Source organism: Carlito syrichta, unplaced genomic scaffold (genome assembly GCF_000164805.1).
Source record: "Carlito syrichta isolate Samal-C Ts95f unplaced genomic scaffold, Tarsius_syrichta-2.0.1 Scaffold312037, whole genome shotgun sequence".
In the NCBI taxonomy this organism is placed as follows: Eukaryota; Metazoa; Chordata; class Mammalia; order Primates; family Tarsiidae; genus Carlito; species Carlito syrichta.
This window is the reverse complement of record NW_007256133.1, coordinates 706,773-728,932: the sequence shown is the minus strand read 5'-3', so window position 1 is coordinate 728,932 and position 22,160 is coordinate 706,773. Positions and strand designations below refer to the sequence as shown.

General features: G+C 41.2%; 1 protein-coding gene across 1 annotated transcript in view; it reads right to left on the bottom strand.

Moving 5' to 3' along the window:
• The window catches only part of LOC103271956 (microtubule-associated tumor suppressor candidate 2-like), a gene marked incomplete at its 3' end in the record, with an annotated part of 212,321 nt that overhangs the window by 119,840 nt on the left and 70,321 nt on the right, over positions 1-22,160 (bottom strand). The gene's annotated exons all lie outside the window — the stretch shown is intronic.

Below are 22,160 nucleotides of genomic sequence, written 5' to 3'. Positions count from 1 at the left end.
TGATTTATTGTAGAGATGAGGTCTCACTGCCCAGGCGGGTCTCGAACCCGTGGGCTCAGGCAATCCACTCACCTCCGCCTCCCAAAGGCGCGGAGGCTGAGCCACCAAGCCCAGCAGTTTCATCATCTTAACAATGTTGATTCTTCCTATCCATGAACATGGAATATTTTTCCATTTGTTTGCGTCTTCTTGGATTTCTTTGAGCAGTGTTTTGTAGTTCTCATTGTAAAGGTCTTTCACTTAAAAAAAAAAAAAGAAAGAAATTAGTTACATCTGCATTTAGACTGCAAGGTGCTTATTTCAGAGGAGAGGAAACATGAAAAAAATCTAACTAGTATTATCGTTGTATTTTATTTATTTATTTTGAGGCAGAGTCTCACAACTTATTTATTTGTTTGCTTGTTTGTTTGTTTAGAGTCAGAGTCTCACTGTGTCACCCAGGCTGGAGTGCAGTGGCACAATTATGGCCACTGCAGCATTTACTTGCTGGGCTAAGGTGGTCCTTCCATCTCAGCCTTCCAACTAGCCAGAATTACAGGCATGTGCCACCACACCTGGCTAATTTTTAAAATCTATTGTAGAGATGAGGTCTCGCTGCCCAGGCTGGTCTCGAACCCCTAGGCTCAGGCATTCCTCTTGCATCCACCTCCCAATGTTCTGGGATGACGGGCATGAGTTACTGCACCCAGCCGTACCATTATTTTTTTTAAATTTTAAATAATTTTGTATTCTTTTTTATTGTAAAGATGTGGGGTACAATTCAGGGTTAGGTATATAAATGTTCATTATGCAGGTACCCTTGTTGATGAGGGGTGCCCCTCCATCCCCTGGCAGTTTCCCTCAACTGCCAAACCCCCGCCCCCCCGTCAGTTTCCCACTACTGCCAATCCCTTTCTTACAGTATTATGATAACTGTTAAAGGTCTGCTTATGAGTGAGAACATATGGTACTCTGTTCTTTGTTTCTGTGATAGATCACTGACTATGAGAGACTCTAAGTTGATCCAAGTTGCTGTGAAGTCCATATTTGTCCTTTTTATGTCTGCATAATATTCCATTGTGTATATGTACCACATTTTAAAAAATCCAGTCCAGCTTCAATGGGCAGCATGGTTGGTTCCGTGTTTTGCTATTGTGAATGGAGCTGCAATAAACATGCATGTGCAGGTATCTTTTTTGAAGAATGATTTGAGTTCCTCTGGGTATATTCCCAATAGGGGGATTGCTGGGTCATATGGAAGGTCAATTTCTAGTTCTTTCAGGAATCATCACACTGTCTTCCAAAGAGGTTGTACTAGTCTGTATTCCCACCAGCAGTGTAGGGAGCACATCCTTGCCATCATCTGTTGTTTGTTTTACTTATCATGGCCATTCTTACTGGGGTTAGGAGGCATCTCAATGTGGTTTTAATTTGCATTTTTCTATGATTAGTGAGGCTGAACACATTTTCATGTGTCTGTTGCCTGTCCGTATATCTTCTTTTGAGAAGTGTCTATGCATGTCTTTTTGCTTATCTTTATATTTTTAAACACCCATAGCATGCAGAACAGTATTTTCACACATTTTATACTCAATACATATCTGACTGAATGCAACTTGTCTCTTTATCCCATCTTAACTCATTAACACTTAAGCACCTTTGACCAAAGGGTGAAAAGACAAGAAAATAAGCACAGCACATTATTTCTATTAAGTATGTACTTGCCGCTCTGATTAAGACTAGGAAGATCAAAATTAGTTCTGCACACAACGCACGTTGTCATGGGCTCCATGGGAGTGATACTTCCATAGTCTGACTCATGGGGCTCCGATGTGCTTCTCTGGCCTCAAGACTGTGGTCAGACTGCGCTGTCTACACCTCTCGACAGTATCTCTAGGCCGTAAATCCCGCCTGAAATGTCCTCTCTACTCCTTACCTGCCTGGACACCTCCCACACGTCCTTCATGGCTCATCTTCAGGAAGCTTCTCTGATCTCCAATAGTCCTCTCTTGTGCTCCTAGGCTACCCTCTAGTCACCCTGACCCTGGCACTGACCACACAGTACTATAAAAGCATGTATGGCCATCTGTCCATTCCATTACACTGAAAGAACCTTGAAGTCAGAGTTCTCATTGTTGTATTCTAGTGTTTGTCACATAATTGGTGCTCAACATTTGTGAACTGACTAGTTCTGACTATTAGATGTAGTTAAGTTTTCTATGCTTCGGTTTCCTCAAACAACCAAACGTGCCTTTATTTTATGCTAACAACACATTTAGTTCAGAATTAGGATGTGATTTTCTCTGCTGTTTGAAGGGATCAGGAGACCTCTGAGACTATTTCTGTACCCTTTCTGATCTCTAGTGCACAAGGACACTGGTTTTCATCAGCAGGTTTACCGGTGATCTGGAAACATAATGCCAGACTTGGGATAAATAACAACATAGACTTTGTAATCATTTCAAGTATCACCTGCAAACAACAGGACGGTGTGTAGATGGCTGCTTCCCATGAAGGAAGCCTCCTTGAATGTCCACCACGTGGGCTTCCTTTAAAACTGCGCAGATGAAGCTGGCCATGATGGCTCACATCTGTAATCCCACCATTTAGGGAGGGTTTGAGACCAGCCTGGGCATCTTGGCAAGACCTTGTCTCTACAATAAATCAAAAAATTAGCCAAGTGTGGTGGTATGTACCTGTAGTTCCAGCTACTTGGAAGGTTGAGGCGGAAGAATCGCCTGAGCCCAGAAGGTTGAGGCTGCAGTGGCCATGAGCGTGCCACTGTACTCCAGGCTGGGCAACAGAGTGACACTTCAAATTTTTAAAAAATTAAAAATTAAAACTGGGCAGATGACCAGTCATCATGCTCAAAAAAGGAAAATGTTATTTTCTAGTGACCGGTGCCCCTACCAAGGCACTGGGGCAGGCAGAGGCAAAGAAACAAACAAGTGAAAAAAATACCTTTGGGTAATTATCTTCCAGGCCAGTGAGCCCTCATACCATTGCTCAGGACAAGGAACAATTTGTTCAGAACACCACCAAACACTAGCCCTTGGTTTCCTACAGAAAAAAAGACATTCTAAAAATAGCTGCAGTATTTAGACTAATTTCTCTCCTTCACTACTCTGGCATGCTGTCTGATAGGACGTGGGACTGCAGAGAAGCCAATCTCACAGCAAAGTCATGTTTGCACTGGCCACAACGGGTTGTAAGCAGTGCCAGAAAGTACTGTGGTGCTCAAATGCAGCCCCGAGATGCATCAGGGGTGGCACCTTCCCATTCTGTAGGCATCTATGGCTTATTCCTGAAAGTCTGAAGATTCTAAATTCAACGGTTTTTTTCCTCGTTTATTCCTAAAGGAAGATATCCTCCTCATTTAAGAAACTGCTTATTTGGATGAAATCAGGAAAGAGTTTAGGCATATATTCATAAATAAATCAAATCTGTTGATGGAAAAGAGTTAAAATGAATATTTAAAATGATACCTGGGTAGCAGCCCTCAGTGCAGTTTCTCATCCGTGAAGACAGAGGAAGGAGAAAACTCTCAACACTGACAACCGATGACAACCTCATGTTTCAACCAAACGTTGGGAAAGACGGTAGTTGATGACAGGGCAGGCGATGCTCCATAGAGAAAAATCAACCCAGGAAACGCTGGCTGATGGAAAGGGAGCCCAAGGAGGCGGAAAACAGCTAATCCTCCCCGCCTATCCACCCATTGTCTCAGAGACCCAGGACCCATGCAAAAGAAGAAGGAAGACTTGACACAGGAGGACGAGTGGTAAGTGTTGAAACCAGTTAAAGCAAATACGAATCTAAATAATTGCTCTAAAGCAGGGTCATTTTGTCCTAGATAGTGTAAGAAAATGTGGTGATTACTTAGATCTGAAACCACAAAGACCAACTAGTAGATGGAAGATAATGAGATAGTAAAGGTTACAAAATTCCTAGTCTCAAATTGGACTAGTCAATAAAAGTCCATAAGTAGATACTAAATTTAGTGCTATATTAGATATTAAACTTAGGTACTAGAGTCTGGTAACATTATATGACTATTAGAATTTGGCAATATAATGCACATCTCAAGCAGGGGGAAAGAAAAACCATTTTACATTCTGTTTTAGAACCACTAGTCAACCATTTATTATAAGTTAAAATTAAAGTCTTGCCTAATTGTGCCTCCAAATTAATTCTAGACTGCTTAAAGAGTTAAATATAAAGCTGTAAGGTCCTAGGGGAAAACAGAAGTGTATGATGTCAGAAGGAGCTTCTAAGCCTTACACCCATGCAAAATCCAAGAAAGAAAAATGATAATGTGTTGCCATGGGTTAACTCTTCTGTGTTTGAGTTTTCTCACCTGCAAGGTGGGATATAACAAAAGACAGTCTGTCATTAGGGTTGTCTCTGTGTGAGCACATATGTGCACACAGCTTACATGCATGAAAGTGTGAGATAATACATGCAAAACACCTTGCATGAGACTGGGAACCTGGGAAACACTCAATAAATGGTAGCAAAAAAAAAAGGGCAGGAGGGAGAACTAGACTTAGTGTTTATTACTTGGACAGGTACTTTCTCCACATCACTGGGAGAAGGGGAAAAACCAGTTTCCAAAGCAGTTGGGAGATCTCTTTTGTCTTAAAAATTAAAAGGACTCTGAAAGTTACTATAATATGACCTTACTTGTTTTCTTTTAAAATAATTTTGATAGGGCCGCCCCCTCGGGTCTTCTCCCATTGTGGGAGCTTTTCTGTCTTCTCAATAAATCCTGCTTTAAAAATAATAATAGTAATAAAATAACTTTGATAACTGTTCACTCTACGTATTCTAAAGTTTTGACTCATTTTCAGCAAAATTGCTTATGCAGTGGCATTTTTAAAGGGTTTTGTTTGAGTTTGGCTGATTTTTAAAAAAGCTTTCTTGACATATAATCTATATGCCATAAATTTCACCCATTTAAAAAATACAACACAATGGGTTTTAGTATATTTACAGAGTTGTGCAATCATTGCCTTTTCTATTTTAGAACATTTTTGTCATCGCTGAAAGAAGCCCTGTATTCATTAGACATCCCCTTACCCTAGTCATCTACCTTGCAATATAGTCCTTGCAATCCTCAGCTAGAGTTATAGTTTATAAATGTATATTATAAGAGTATATGAAAGATTCTGAGACGATGGCTTAGCAGGAAGTACTGGAAATCTATATCCCTACCCAGACAACAAATACACTGGCAGAATCTATGTGTTGTAACTATATTGGAACTCTGGAGTCTATGGAAGGCTTGTAACCTCCAGGGAAAGGTTAGGATGGTAAATTGTAGTGAATTTAGGTCAATTTCACCTCTAATCTCTCAGCATCAGTCCTATGGCAGGCAGCTGTGCCCCTGTTCCTAGAGCAACCTACACACAATTTGCAGGAGCTGGGGTGAGCAAAAAGGACCCTGTCCTCCAAACACTGGGCATCTGTGCTCTGATCTGATTGGTGCTTCTTATCACAGAGGTAAAGAAAAAGAGGTGGTGATCACTGTCATTCTGCATCCCCCCAATGTTGTAAGTTCTTGTAAGTTCTGGCTGAAGTAACTTCAGAAGATTTAAAGGGCTGGTGCCTTTTTTGTTTTTCATTCATTTTTCTCTTTTTTTTCTTTTGAAAGCTAGAGCCTGAAGATTAGGACATGCAATGGCAACCACATTTACAAGATAGATTAGAAATTCACAGTGCATGCCCAGGGAACTAAAGGACGCCTTGGAAAACTCAAGAAAACAACGTATGGACAAAATATAAATATCAGAGTTAGTAAACCTAAAAAGAAAATGAAAAGAAATTCTGGAGTTGAGAGGTACTATAACTGACATGAAAAATTCACTAGAGAGATTCAAAGGCAGATTTGAGCAGGGAGAAGAAAGAATCAGTGAGCTTGGAGCTTGGACAATGCAAATCACTGAGTTAAAGGAATAGAAAACAAAAGACTGAAGAAAAGTAAACAGCCTAAGGGACTTCTGGGAACCCATTAAGCTGTCCAACAATATACTGTGATATTAAGAGAAGAGAGAAGGCAGAGAGAATATATGAAGAAATAATGGCCCAACTTTTCCAAACATCATGACAGATATAAATATAAACATCCAAGAAGTATAGATGTAGGATGAACGCAGAAGTGAGATGAACTCAAAGAGATCCACACCAAGAAACAGTATAATCCAACTGTCGAAAGACAAAAGAGATAATTTTGAGAGCAGCAAGAGAGACGTGATTCATCATATGCAAGGGATCTTCAATAAAATCACTAGCAGATTTCTCATCAGATATGTTGGAGGCCAGAAGACAGTGGGCTGATATATTCAATATACTAAAGAAAAAAAAACTGTCAGCCAAGAATTCTTGTAAGTATATAGGAAAAAATACATATATATTTATATCTATTATATTTATACAAAAATATATACGTATTTTTTTCTCTATATTCACCATTCACTGTCAATACATGGATGTTTTGCTCATCTCAGGTCACCAAAATGTGTGGAGGTTCTCTCTACCAGCAACCAATCAATTCCTCAGTGGATACCAGGTCCTCCAATTCAATTCTGAAACTACCTGGAAATAGCATCACATCCCACAGGTTGAGGGTTCAATCCCACAGGAATATCCTCCACTTCAGATGCCAGTTACCCAGTAGCCGGTTATCACCTATACTTCTGACCAACCACCCATAAATCAGAGGTCTTCACAATCTCCTCCTGAGGTTTGATGAATTTGCTAGAGTGGCTCACAGAACTCAAGGAAACATTTTACTTACATTTACTAATTTAGTATAAAGGATATTTAAAAGGGTATATATAAACAACCAGGTGAAAGAGATACATAGAGCAAGGTATGGGAGAAGATGCTTTCTCTGGGCCTGCCATCCTACAGACATCTCCATGTGTTCAGCTATCCAGAAGCTGCCCGAACCTCTTCTGGACTTTTATGAAGGCTTCATTATGCAAGCATTACTGATTAAATAATTGGCCATTGGTGTTCAACTCAACTTTCAGCCCCCTTCCCTTCTCCAGAGGCTGGAGGGTAGTGCTGGAAGTCCCAATCCTCTGATTAATCCTTGGTCTTTCAAGTGACCAGCTATCTAAGGGCCACCAGCCACACTCATCTCATTAGCATTAAAAAAAAAACTCTTACCACTCAAGATTCCAAGGATTTTTAGGAGTTCTATGCCAGAAACAGGAACGAAAACCAAATACATATTCTACAACATCACAATTCAATATCTAGCAAAACTGTCCTTCTAAAGTAAGAGAGCAATTAAGACATTCCCAGGTAAACAGAAATTGAGGGAGTTTGTTATCAGCAGAACTGACCTGCAAGAAATGCTAAACAATGTCCCGCCATTTGAAATAAAAGGACACTAGACAGTACCTTTAGGTAAAGATCTCAGTAAAAGTAATAATATCATCCCCCACACTCCTCCCCCCTCACCCACACACATACATATAAAATACTTGTTCCAGAGTCCCCAACTCATATTAATATTTGAGTTGAAACCTGGCTGTACTGCTTATCACCAGTGTCATCTTGGGAGGTCATTTAATTGCCCTGTGTCTATTTTCTCATCAATAAAATGGAGAAAATGACACTTATCTCACAGGCTTGTGGTAAGAATTTTAAAAATGAAAAATTTACAATAAATGCTTAGCACAGCACTCAGAACACAGTAAGGGCTCAATAAATATCGGCTAGAATCATATTATCATTAACATCTCTGGATGGTAGAATCAGGGGTGGTTTTCATTGACACCAGGCACACATTGGTACTTTCCAAATTCTCTTCAGTGAACATGCATTGCTTTTGTGATGAAATAAGAAAACTAAACATTGTTTAAAACCATCTGGAGGGATGGTCCAGCAAGGTGGAAGTTGGCAGGGATGCCGGGTTCTTTAACTAAAGAATGCAGCTTAGTATGTTTTAGAGCCTCACTCCCTGGAGCTTCTGGCAGGCTTGGACCAGTCCTCGATGCTGTGCTCCAGGTGTCTCCAGTGGGCCTGTGTCCTTGTGGAAAAAGACAATGCCTCTGTGCCCTGCCACAGCCAGGCCATGGAAGCAGTTCAACATCCACACCAGGTCCTTCTGACCTGGGCATCAATGCCCAAACCTGCTGTCCACGCTCTGCCACCAGCACTGGCCCCTGTCTTGGAGTAACATCACCCCAGCCAGAAGCCATGGGGCACCTGTAAGTCTGCTGTTTCCTCTCCAGTGTGTCATAGTGGTCAAGGTGATGAGCTTTCGAGTCAGCAGGACTTGGTTCAATACCATAGTCTGTTACTCTAAATCTCTAAGGCCCAGCTTCTCTGAACTCTAAACTAAGAATAACAACAGCTACCTCTACAACTATAAAGAGATGAGTTCAATTAGCCAGGTGCAGGGTACACACCTGGCACTTAGAGAGGTCAAGACAAGAAGACTGCGTGAGCCGAGGAGTTCAAGGTCAGCCTGAGCAATATAGTGAGATCTCAACATGCACACAAAAAAGCAAAAATCAGCCAGGTATAGTGACACATGCCTGTAGTTCCAGCTACTCAGGAGGCTAAGACAGAAGGATAGCCTGAACCTGGGAGGTCGAGGCTGTGGTGAGCCATGATTATGCCACTGCACTCCAGCCTGGGTGACAGAACAAGACTCCAACTCAGAGAGAGAGAGAGAGAGAGAGAGAGAGAGAGAGAGAGAGAGAGAGAGAGAGAGAGAAATGAGCTCATTGCTTGGCACATCATAAGAAGCCAAGAGATATCACGCTATCATACTTCTCTGTTCATGGCACTCCCATGACACACACAAGGAATATCATTTTAGGCAGATGAAAAAACTGACCCACTGAATCTTCAGTCGTTTCCATTCAACACCTATTTGAAGACCTACTGGGTGGCAGGATACACCAGTGAATAAAAGAAACCAGGATCCCTCCCTTTCTGAAACAAAAGTAGGTGGATAAACAATATACATAAAAATAAATCAACTACACATAGAAATTGAATTCATACAGTGAGTGGGTATGCTAGAGCTAAAAAGTACACAAGGAGAGAAGAAGAGGGTTGAGTTACAAGGGTGGGAGTGAAGGCTGTCCTTCATGGGGTGGTCGAGCTGGCCTCTTTGGGAAGGTGACACTCAAACCCAGACTGGAGGGAGGAATAGAAGATCTGGGACAAGCATTGGCAGCCTCAGGCAGATGTGAGCAGGAGTGGAGGCAGAAGGAACAGCAAGGAGGCTGGAAGGCCAAGCAAAACTAAAAGGGGGAGCAGAGGAAAGGTCAGAGAATGGAGACTGGATAATATGGGGCTGCGATGGCCAGTATAACAAGGACTTGGGCTTTGTTCCAAGTGAGAGAGAGCTGGAGATTTTGGAGTTAAGGAGAACACGGTTTGAGTTCAACGTGTTAATTAATGAAACACTCAAAACCTACACATGATCCTGTTCCCTTCAGTAAGAATGTCCAAGGTATGGCCAAGCCTGTCTCTTCCTGGGCTCACTCCATTCTGTCTGTTGTGGGGCAAAATCCTAAGCTGGTTCTTCAACCAAGGCTAAGCAAAGCTTGTGGTCACAGAGCACTCGGAAAACATAAAGGCAGAGGTACCACGATTGCAAGGGTTGGCAAACAGCAGGAAAGGCCAACCTGGCATTGAGAAGTATCTTGGAGTTTCATCTTAGTATAAAAGTAACCCTTATTGTTCTGATGTGAAGGGACCATAACTCCCTCCTTTCATTCCCTCCTCCACCATTATTTTCTGAAGAAAAGATTTTCTGTTTCACTAGGACAGCCCGGCCCGGCTCAGCACACCACTCTCAAGCACAGGGGCTGCCCCAAGAACCAGCATTCCAGGCACAGGCCACTTTGTCTTCCTTTCATTCACAATCACATGCCACCGGCTAATTAAAAAAAAAAAAAGTCATCTTTAGAACTTATTCCTTCAGACACTCCACATTCTATGCATGTAACAAGGTATCACATGCACCCTATAAATATGTACAAAGATTACATAGCAATACAAATAAATTGAAAGAAAAATGTCATCTTTCCTGGATAAGTCTTTGTTTAAACAATGATGATTTGGGGAAGACAGGGTAGGTTTGATGGGGATATGTATTCCAAATGGGAAGATCACCCTTCGGTCTTTTGTATGGGGAAGTCGGCCTTCAGGGAAGGTTGCCATCGTGAACCCAAATCTTCTGTTTTTTTCACTCCAGTTATGAGAAGAAGAAGACCAGCATATTATCCTACAAAATCTGGGCCCTGGCTCAAAGACAGAAACACAGAATTGCAGTTATCTCAAATAATAGAACGAAATGACAACCAGTCTTTTCTGAATCTGAGTATCATTCCAGATGAAAAAACAGACTTCCAAAGAAAAATACTTCCACAGCAGTTCCTGGATTTATGAGTAATCATGGTACTAAATATTTATACACCAGGGAAGTGCAGAGTGTCCATCATTCTGAGAAATTGTGCTTGCTACAACATTTAGAAAAATCTAAAAGAATGTTCTACCAGGCCCCATGCTTAGGGCAGTGGTTTGAACAAAGCCTTTGTTTTATCATTTACAATTCCCTTTGAAACTAAGGTCATCTTTTGATGCAAAATATAAAGGCATCAAAGACGAAGGGTTTACTCGTTCTCTTATTTCCCATTTAATCACTGAATACATTTTGTACTTGTTCAGTTTTACATATGAGCAAAACACCAAGGCATGTTAAGAATCAAAACTGAAAAAGGGTCCAGTTTGATGAATATAGTTGAAGGCAACCTGGAATTCTTTTATAAACAAGCTAACTACACAAATATCACACAGTTGTCACCAAAAATCTTAAATAATTGCATGAGAAAAAGAAGAAAACAATTAAAATGACCCCCACTGCCACAATGCAGAGATATTCACTACTGATTTGGGGAGATTATATTTTGGGGAAACTAAATTTATCTTTGCTTATGTAAATATTGCCAGTTCTCGTCCTCCCTTTTCATTGAGATATAATTTACCACCCATAAGACTTTTTAATGAAAACCACATTATTGACATTTTATGGACATGCAATGTTACCTGTTTTCATCCCTACATTTTCTGGTATTCATAATGTGAGATAATCCTGAAGACCTCTTTTGGCATCTTTCCCTTTCCTTCCTGCTGCTGTCTGAACGTGGCCTCGTCATCTGTCCCTGGGCTGTCCTTAACCAGTCCTCTCTCCTTGAGTCTCGCTGTCTCTCATTCGCTCCCCATACTGGCTGTTGTAGAGTCTCCTTTGTTGTAGAGTCTCAGAGAGGAAATCTGACTCATTCCTCTCTGAGCCTTATTTCCTGGTCCCCTCTGCATTTCTTCATGGGTTGAGGCCTTCCAGTTTTGCCCAACAGTGGTCCTTAAGGTCTAGTCCCTCTGGCCACCACAACATGCCAGGTCTCTACAAATTCACAGCTGTCCTCTCTGTCCCACCCCACAAACTCTACTCTTCCTGCATTTGTCTCCTCTTCTTCTGTTGCCTTTTCTGATGTCCCAAGCACACAAAGATGCCTCTCTGACACGCTCTGCATCTCTGTGACAGCATCTCTGTCTGCATCTCTGTGACAGCATCACATAAACACATGCCTCAGTGCTGATATTCCCACCAGCCTGAAGCTCCGGAAAAGTAGGGCTGGGGCCTCTTGAGTTTTGTATTTCTAGCATTTTGCAAGGTATGTGGCGTACTACAAAGATTCAATAAACATTTGTTGAATACGTTGATCTTGAAAGCCACACCACGTAGCAGGAAGGAGGGAGTCACTGTTTTTATTTTACACGTGGGGAAACCACAGCGAAAGGTGACCCTGCAGCTCCTGGGTGACGTCATTGGAATTCACACTCGTGTTGTCTAACACTAAAGCACATTTTTTTTTACAAGACCGAAGCCACCTAAGTTGTGGCGAGGATGGGAAGACAGCTTAACCTCCTGGCTCTCTTCCGGATTTGTGTGGCTTTTAAACAAGTCATTTTACTAACGGTCGAAAACTTAAAAAATGGAAGTCACAGTATCTACTCTGGTTAGTTTCCATAGGGTGATGAATGCTTCAAAGCTTGTATTCTCGTCAGGGACGCACTCTAGACATTCTATTTAATGACTGAAGTTCAAAACCCAGCCTACCTCCCCACCTCAAGCCCCTCTTTACTCTGCTCTCCCCTAGCTACACACACCTCCTGTTTACTCAGTCCAGTACTGAAGACAGCCCCTCAAGCTCTAATGAACCCCTGGGGTTCAGCCCCCTCCACCCCTTTCAGGCACTGAGTCCCTTTCCTCTTAGCAGCAGAGAGGCACAAGGACTAGACAGGATCTTTGGAGGATGCAGAACACTAACCTCCACTGTGGCTTCCCTGAGACTGAATTCAGAGACACTATTTCCCAAGAAGTTGGAGGCAGAATGAATAGAGCTCCTTCCAAAAGGAGAAAAGTCTCAATACATTTCTCTCCCCCCGTGAAGCTATTTTTAGTTCCTTCAAGTGTCTCTGAATCCAAACAAATTCAAGGAACTGCCCAAGTTCATAGTTTCCACGTGTTCCAGCTTTGACAAAACACATGCTGTCATGCGGAAAGAGATCCAGCTTGTCCTAATTGTCTCGCAGACCCACAAGATCAGTTCAGAAATAAGATCTCTGCCAGTGTCCACAGATGGCTTCTGAGCACCCGTGAGCCCCTACGCAGTAAGTGTCAGGAAGAAAAGCAGGGGTCAAGTTTGGGTTCACACTACACAGATCAATCAACAAAGAAACAGTAGAAATGACTATCAATGCAATGCAACTTCCAAATGGAAAATAAAAATGTCACACAGTAACATTAAAGAGAAATCTGGACTTCAGTGTAAACAACACATCACAAATCTACACCAGCATCTACACCAGCACACCTGGCTTATTTCAAAAGTAACCTCTTGCCAGAACGCTCAGAGAATCCCATTAGAGAGAGAGAAAAAATCCTGGTGAAGGATGGAGTGGGAAAAACAATCACCAAGCTCTGAATAGTCATTTATAAACTGTTCTCATTTAAAGGATGCATGCGTAGGAAAACCAAAGAGCTCTGTCCCCAAAGGGGTCACCCAGAAGTAAAAAGGATAAATCACAACCTCAGATAAATGGCAGATTCTATCTCTGGGGCCAGAAGGTACAGTGGACAGCCGTAGGCCTTCAGAACCAAAACAAGAAGACGGCAGAGGAGAAGAGACACCACTCCATGGGGATTCTGTCTAGCGAAGTGTTACAGAATAACCTGATGACTAGGAGAGATAGAGTTCATCAGAGAATCATTTTCCTTATGCTCAAGGATGCAGTGTTATACCTTCTGACTAACTTCCCCCGTCTTCATCCATTCACTCAATATAAACTGAACTTTGGGCAAGCACATGGAACAATATGACTCCTGCCTACACTCAACGGTCAGACCAGTGGAGACGCAGAGAGAAGACAGGGCCCAGTGTATGCATGCACCCAGGAGAGGCTGTACAGGTCAGCCTTCTCCAGAGAGACCGAGCCAGGAAAATACAAATACAAATACATGCAGAGAGAGACAGAAACAGAGAGACAGACAGACACACACACGCGCACACACACACACACAGAGAGAGAGAGAGAGAGAGAGAGAGAGAGAGAGAGAGACAGAGACAGAAACAGAGAGACAGAGACAGACAAACTGAGAAATTTCAAGGAAGTGGTTTACCAAATCATGGGGGCCGGTAAGGTCAAAACTTACGCGGTGCAAGTCTGTAGGCTAGAATCCCTGATGTTGCAGTCTTGAGGCACAACTTCTTTCTCTTCAGAGAAGGCTCAATTTTGCTCTTTAAGGCCTTTGAAATGATTAGATGAGGCCCACCCAGATTATAGAGGATATAAAACAGAGGATTTCTTAAAGTCAACCAATTACAGCTAATGACATCTATAACATCTCTCCACAGGAACACTGAGATTAGTGTCCAAGAGACTGACTGGGTACTAGAGCTTATTTTAGTATCTGGGTGAATAACTGGGTACTCAGATCCAGTCATAATAAAACATGAAACTGACCATACCAGAGGGGAAGTTGAGGAAATGTTGGGAGGACAGGACAGGGACTCCTCATTCATATCTGGGCAGGAGGAGGGGCTCTGAAATCAGGTAAGACTCCCTGGAGGATGTGCTAAGATTTTAAGGTTAAAGAGCAGGTGAAGAATGATGTGGGAATAGCTTGATGTCTGGGGTCGGGGCACAGTGGGCAGAAAGTGGGGGCTGGTGGGGGGGGCACACGGATGGGAGATATGAGCCCAGGCACGAGACAGCACCAGAGGAAGCACAGACTCATCATCGTTCAATGTGCTAGATATGCCTCATCCCTTTAGTGAGTACCACGAGCCACACTTGCTGATGAGAAGGTAGTGTCCAAAGTAACTGACTAACTTCCCAAGGTCACATGGCTCCCCAGCAGAGAAGCAGAATCCTAGCCAGGCCTTCTACCTGAAGAAAGGGGACTACAGGTTGTAGCAGGAGGTCAAGGGCACTGATGGAGAAATCACGTTCGCTTTGGATAGAAACAGGAGAGAAGCGCTAAGGATGGGTCTAGAGGGGGGGTGAGCAGCAGTTACATGGGAATTCTAGAGCATTCTAGAGTAGCTCCTGGGAGAAATGGGGTGGGTCAGCGGAGGATGGGAAGTTCGGCCGCAGGTTAGTATGGAGGAAAAAATTCCAGAGGTGGACAGGCACAGCAGGTGGCCACAGGTGTGAATTGTTAGCATGGAATTGAACATCACTGCAGTTATAGACATCAGGAACTGAGAAGACCAGGTGTTGAATGGCTCTTCCCCATGGGCTTTTAGGAGGAGGCAGGAGTTAAGGCGAAGACGTTCAAGGGCGAGGACTGTTGACCAACCTCATTTTTTATATTTGGAGAGGGAAAATGAGTGTCAAAATAATTCACATGCTTAACTACACCCCTCACTGCACTCCTGTGGATGGAATCCTTTAAATATAGTGAGTACAATACAGTCGTCTAAGTAGAATATCCAGCTAGAAGAACAAAGAGTCTCCTTTCTTCTCTATCCATCCCTTGACAAATCTAGTCAAATCACTTCAATTTTGAACATTTATTGTGAACTTTATTTCTGCAGCTCATAGAATGTACTAAGGGGATGTCTCAAACAAAAAGTCTCAAAATAATTATGTTGCTCTATGCAGGAGCTACAGTGAGTCATCTAACAATTGTCTTTGTTTTCTTTCTAAGCTTAATCAAAAAGAAGTCCTCTGGATTTAAAAAGTCATCATGAAAGAAAGTTTGTCTTTCAATGGCTTTATTTTCCCAAGTGACTATAGATCTTCCCATACTAAGCTATTAGTTCTCACAGCATAAATCCAGTAGCAGATACCCACGTGTTTCCTCTGGGTGTCTTGAAAGACTGAACGTGCTTTGGCAAAGAGAACAAAACATGAGGTTGCCGCGTGAAACATCGCTCTTGTAGAAACAGCACAGCATGTTCTTGAGACAAAGTGTTTATATGATTTGATACAGTAGAAAGAAATGAAAACATTTAGAGTCAATATTTCTTCTATCATTTTAGGAGACAGAAAATTAATGTTAGATTTGCGGCTGTTGACAGCAGTCCTATGTTGCTGGGCAACCTTAAGTGTTTCTTGGGTTGAATCACAAACTACTCAATCAGCCACTCATTTATTTATTTTATTTTTTATAATCAGTATTTTTTATTATGGTATTGTGGGGTACAGTTAAGGGTTAGGTATACAAATACGTTTCGTTCAGGCACCCTTGCTGATAAGAGGTGTTTCCCCGTCCCCAGACAGATATTTGCTACCGTTAATCCCATCTCCCTCCCCCCCATAGTTTCCCACTACTGTCAGTCATTTTCTTATAGTATTACATTGGATGTTCAAGGTCCATTATATGAGTGAGAACATGTGATACTCGGATCTTTGTTTCTGTGAGAGGTCACTCAATACTATAGACTCTAGTTCCATCTATGATTTTGTTCTTTTTTATGACTGCATAGTATTCCATCGTGTATATGTACCACATTTTTTAATCCACTCCTCTTTTGATGGGCAGCATGGTTGCTTCCAGGTTCTTACTATTGTGAACAATGCTGCGATAAACATACGTGTGCAGGTATCTTTTTTATAGAGTGATTTGAGTTCTTTAGGATATATTCCCAGTAGGGGGATTGCGGGGTCATATGGGAGGTTGATATTTAGAGCTTTTAGGAATCACCACACTGCTTTCCACAGAGGTTGCACTACACTCCCACCAACAGTGTAGAAGTGTTCCCTTTTCACCACACCCTCTCCGGCAGCTGTTATTTTTTGAGTTATTGATAACTGCCATTCTGACTGGAGTTAGGTGGTATCTCAGTGTGGTTTTGATTTGCATCTCCCTGATAATTAGTGAGGTTGAACATTTCTTCATGTGTCTGTTGGCTGCTCGGATGTCTTCCTTTGTGAAGTGTCAGTTCATATCTTTTGCCCATTTTATAATGGGGTTGTTTTTTCTTTTCAGCCCATTTGAGTTCCTTATAGATCCAAGATGTTAAGCCTTTGTCAGACCTGGTGTTGGCAAATACTTTTTCCCAGTCTGTAGGCTGTCTCCCTGCTCTCTTGATGGTTTCTTTGGCTTTGCAGAAGTTTGTCAGTTTAATAAGGTCCCACTTGTCTATCTTCTCTCTTATGACCTGTGGGTTTCGGTTTTGTTCAGGAATTGGATGCCAGTTCCGATTTCCATGAGGGTATGTCCTTCATTTTCTAAGGTTCATATGGCTTGAGGTTTTACATTTAGGTCTCTGATCCATTTGGAGTTAACCTTTGAGCATGGGGATAGATAGGAGTCCTGTTTCAATCTTCTGCACGTGGTCAGCCAATTTTCCCAGCACCATTTACTGAATAGGTTCTCCTCTCCCCATTGGTAGGTGGTGGAGGCTTTGTCAAAGATGAGTTGGTTGAGAAATTGAGGTTTTGCTTCTGGAATCTCAATTCTATTCCATTGATCTATATGCCTGTTCCAATACCAATACCAAGCTATTTTGATGATTGTAGCTTTATAGTAAAGTTTGAAGTCTGGTAATGTGATACCACCTGCTTTGTCTTTTTTGCTGAGGATTGTTCTGGCTATTCTTGGACGTTTCTGTTTCCATATGAATTCCTGTGTTGTTTTTTCTAGGTTTGAGAAGAATGTTGCTGGTAATTTGATGGGTATTGCATTGAATTTGTAGATTGCCTTAGGTAAGATGGACATCTTCACAATGTTGATTCTTCCAATCCATGAGCATGGGATATTTTTCCACTTGTTTGTGTCATCTTTGATTTCTTTGAGCAGTGTTTTGTAGTTTTCATTGTAAAGGTCTTTCACGTCTCTGGTTAGGAGATGCCAAGGTATTTCATTTTTTTTGTGTGGCTATTGTGAATGGAATTGTGGTTTTTATTTGGGTTTCTGTTTGTTTATTATTGGTGTAAAAGAAATGCGATTGTCTTTTGCACATTTATTTTGTATCTTGAGACTTTGCCAAAGGCCTTTATCAGTGTAAGGAGGTTTTTGACAGATTCTCTTGGGTTTTCAAGTACACAATCATATTGTCTGCAAAGAGAGATAACTTGACTTCCTCTTTTCCTATTTGGATACCCCTGATTGCCTTCTCTTCTCTGATTGCTCAAGCCAGGATGTTGAACAGGAGGGGTGAGAGTGGGCATCCTTGTCTTGTTCCAATTTTCAGGGGAAATTGTTCCAATTTTTGTCTGTTTAGGAGTATGCTGGCTGTGGGTTTCTCGTAGATGGCTTTTACTATTTTGAGGTATGTTCCCCGTATGCCTAGATGTTCAAGGGTTTTTATCAAGAAGGGGTGCTGGATTTTATCAAAAGTTTTTTCTGTATCTAATGATATAATCATGTGGTTTTTGTTTTGACATCTGTTGATGTATTTAATTACATTTATGGTTTTACGAATGTTGAACCAGTCTTGCATCCCAGGAATGAAGCTGCTTGGTCATGATGGATGATTTTTGAGATGTATTGTTGAATCCGGTTTGCTAGGATCTTGTTGAGAATTTTAGCATCTATGTTCATCAAAGATATTGGCCTGTAGTTCCCTTTTTTGTTGAATCTTTACCTGGCTTGGGTATCAATGTGATGTTGGCTTCGTAAAATGATTTGGGGAGAGTTCTATCTTTTTCAATCATCTGGAATACCTTCAGTAGGATTGGTATCAGCTCCTCCTTAAATGTCAGTCACTCATTTTAAACCAATGAAGCTACTCAAGAAGTTAAATGTGATACCTATCACGCCCCTCAATCACACACATGGATGCAAGAGATTTATTAATCAGGTGCTACTGGCATCAGATGTGACATGTAGGCCCCTCTGGTCCTACAAGCTAACCTGTGTTGTCATCAAAGTGACATGTTAGCCCACTTGATTTAGTTTTCTATTTCCTGATTAACTACCACATCACTGGCTGCCACTGGATTTTTAAAGTCTATTTTTAAACTATAGCAAAATGCACATACTATAAATTTACCATATCGAAGCATGCCGCTTATTGGCATTAAGTACATTTACAACATTATGCAACCATTGCCACTATCCTGCTCCAGAATCTTGGCATTTTCCTAGAGTGAAATTCTGTAACATTAAACAATAACTTCTCACTCTTCCCCAGTTCCAGCCCCTGACAACCATCACTACACTTTTTGTCTCCATGAAGAATTTGAGTACTCTAGATATAAGTGGAATCATGCAGTATTTGTTCTTTTGTATCTGGCTTATTTCACTTAGCGTAGTGTCCCCAAGGTTCTTAAGTGTTGCAGCATTTGTCAGCATTTCCTTCCATTTTAGAGCTGAGTAGTATTTCATCGTATGGATGGACTACATTTTGTTTTTCCATTCAACTCATCTGTGGATACTTGGTCTGCTTCCATCTTTTGGCTACTATGGCTAATGTGACTATGGACATGGGTGTAAAAATATCTTTATGATCCTGCTTTCAAGTCTTTGGGGAATATACCCAAAAGTAGAATGGCTAAATGATATAAATTCTAGTTTTCATTTTGGGGGGAGTTTAAAACATATTGTTTTCTACAGTGGCTGTACCATCCTACCAGCAATGCATAAGGATTCCAATTTCTCCTCATCCTCACCAACACTTGTTATCTTTTTTTTTAATAGTAGCCAACTTAATGAGTGTAAAGTGGCTGCTAGATTTTGTGTGCTTTATTTTCTCATATCTCTCTATCTTCAGGTATTGTACTCTATTGTAATAATTTATAATAAATGAATGTCAGTGTCCTCCCCACCCCCCACTAATCAATGACCTCCAATGGCAAGAACCAAGTCTTCATCCTAAATAGCTTCCAATTAAAACAGAGCCAACAACACACCTGATTCTCAAATATAAGTTTCCTGAATATCTGTCCCATGCTTCATTACCAATAGAATAATGAGTCTCTGGATAATAGACTCTGAATGGATTGAGAAAGATCCTGAATGCTAGGCTAGGGTGTTTACCATATTGACAAGGGAGATAATAATTTATTGTTTCTTTAAAAGGATGATATAATCACACATTTGACAATGGCAAGGATGATATAATCGCATGTTTGACAATTTAAAAAAAATAAGTACAATGAAAGGACACAAAAGAGATACTTATTAAAGAAACTAAAATAATGAGTACTGATTATAAATTTGAATAAAATATTTCGAGTATTGACAGGAGTATATTAAATACAAAACAGGAAGCGTGACCAAGTACAGTGGCTAATGCCTGTAATCACAGCACTTTGGAAGGCCAAGCTGGGAGGACGGCTTGAGCCCAGGAGTTTGAGAACACCCAGGCAACATTTGTTAGCACCTAGTATAGAGTAAGCATGGAAACAGACAAAAAGATCCGGTAGTTGACAGTAAGAAATTGTCCACAAAAAACTACATTTTAATATTCCCTTCCCATACAATAAAACCCTCTGACAGAGGTTGAAGGAATTAAAGGAAAGATCAGTGATCTGGGTGAAGATGAGAATTTGTTTAGAATGTAGTAGCACTGTTCAGTTTCTTGTCTCTGTCTTTGACCATTTGGTAGGTAGAAATCTCAATTCCTACAAGAGCCTTTAAAAGGTCATTAAATAGCTCTGTTTTCAGGTCTGTTTCTAAACTATCCATCTCCCCTCCTCCACTAGATAAAGAGACAGGCACAAGTGGAGACACATGAAGCCGATTCGAGGCAACTCTGCGAATACACTGCGTCCCACCCATATTAATAGATGCCACAAGGAGGGAAAGAAAGGCAACCTGGATCTTCCCTGAGTATCTGCAGACTTGAGTGAGGAAAGAGCATTTCTTGCATTAAATAAAAGGAACATAGATTCTCAGTTTGGTTGTCAGCAAAAACAGTCAACAGTGAGAAGGAAACGTAGCCATAGTTAGTGACAGAACCCACAGGGTGAGGGTTGGTGTAGACAAGTCTACTCATTAATGACTCATTCCCAGTGGAAATGTGCCCCCTGTCATTTCCATCATCCCAAAGCCTTAAGTCCTTTAAGAGCCAAGTGCAGCTTCACCCCTTCTTCTCCCACAAAGCTTTGATTTCTTACCCAGGACACCGGACCCCTATTGGGGGTTGGGGGGAAAGGCTTAATCCAGGCACTGTTTTTGCAACAATAAAGAATACAATTTGATGCTCAGGATTTAGTTACATAAGCATTCCTGTGTTTGGCATCCTTTAGCCTACAAACTGCCTCAGGTCTACGTTTTCATTCCCACAATACAGTGAGAAATAAGATTCAGAGAAGTGAAGAAGTGAGAGTGAATGAGTGAATGGTTAAGCAGGGACTCGAACTTGTGTGTTTTCTCTGAAAGTTCTGTGCTCTTTCCACTGCCAGGCATTAGCCAGAAATATACCTTGCATGGAACTTTAAGTTTCTTTTAAAAAATTCCCCATATCTATCTACATGACATTGCCTGTGCAAAATCATTATTCAAAAATATATAAATCAAAATGTAATATATATAATTCCTCACATAAAATTAATTTTATATAGGAAAGTTTTTTTTAACCAACATAAAGATAAACTCCTTAACGCTCAGATAGTCATCTATCTTATCTGTTTCTGCCTTGTGACTCAAGTAACCAGCACAGAATAAAAGCAATGGGCTCTTAATATTTCTGTGTTGTTTTTTTTAATATGTGAACGATCAAAGACATTTTCAGAGATTCATGCCTAATGACATCTGTCGAACTTACACTATGATAGCTTCCTTAGGGATAAAGGAGAGTAATTTCTTATAGATGTCCCATAAAATATCTATATTGTTACCTCTTAAAAAGTAATAAGGAATTACAGGGAATTTTATGATCACTGAAATAGCACTCCCTTGAGAAATACAGGAAGGCAGCAGAATTTCAAATGCTCTCACACTTTGTCAGGGAAGTGATGTGGCATTTTGTTCCACGTCAATTTCATAACATGATATGACTTATAAAAGTGGCTTTTATCAGATATCTTTTCTGAACATAAGCAGGTTCTGCTTTTTCTTGCTCTATCAATTATTTTATACAGCCTTCTTTCATTTTTTCATTTCTATCAGGATGTGGTAGAGATTGTTTCTGCTTGACTTTGATCTCCACTCCTAAATGGACCGAATTCAATAACAGAGGGAATTTCAAGGCACACCAGAGTCCAGGGGGATTGGGCCATTCTCAAGTGGATGCCTTACTCTCTTCATACTGAAATCTAAACTCCTCCTCGGGTCTCTAGCAACTATGGGTCAATGAGTCTTTTCTTTCTCCCTTTTATTCTTCTCTTTTAAAGTTGTACTATATTTCCATTTTTTTTTTTCTCTTCTTACTTCATGGTCCGTGTTTAAAAAACAGAAGCAAACAAACATTGTTAAAAGTCTCCAAGCCGGGCTCGGTGGCTCAGCCTGTAATCCCGCGCCTTGGGAGGCTGAGGTGAGTGGATTGCCTGAGCCCACGGGTTCGAGACCCGCCTGGTCAACTTGGTGAGACCTCATTTCTACAATAAATCAATAAATTAGCTGGGCGTGGCAGCGCGCGCCTGTAGTTCCAGCTACTCAGAAGGCTGAGGTGGAAGGATTACTGGAGTCCATCAGGTCGAGGCTGCGGTGACCGGGAGTGGCCACTGCACTCCAGTCTGGGCAACAGAGT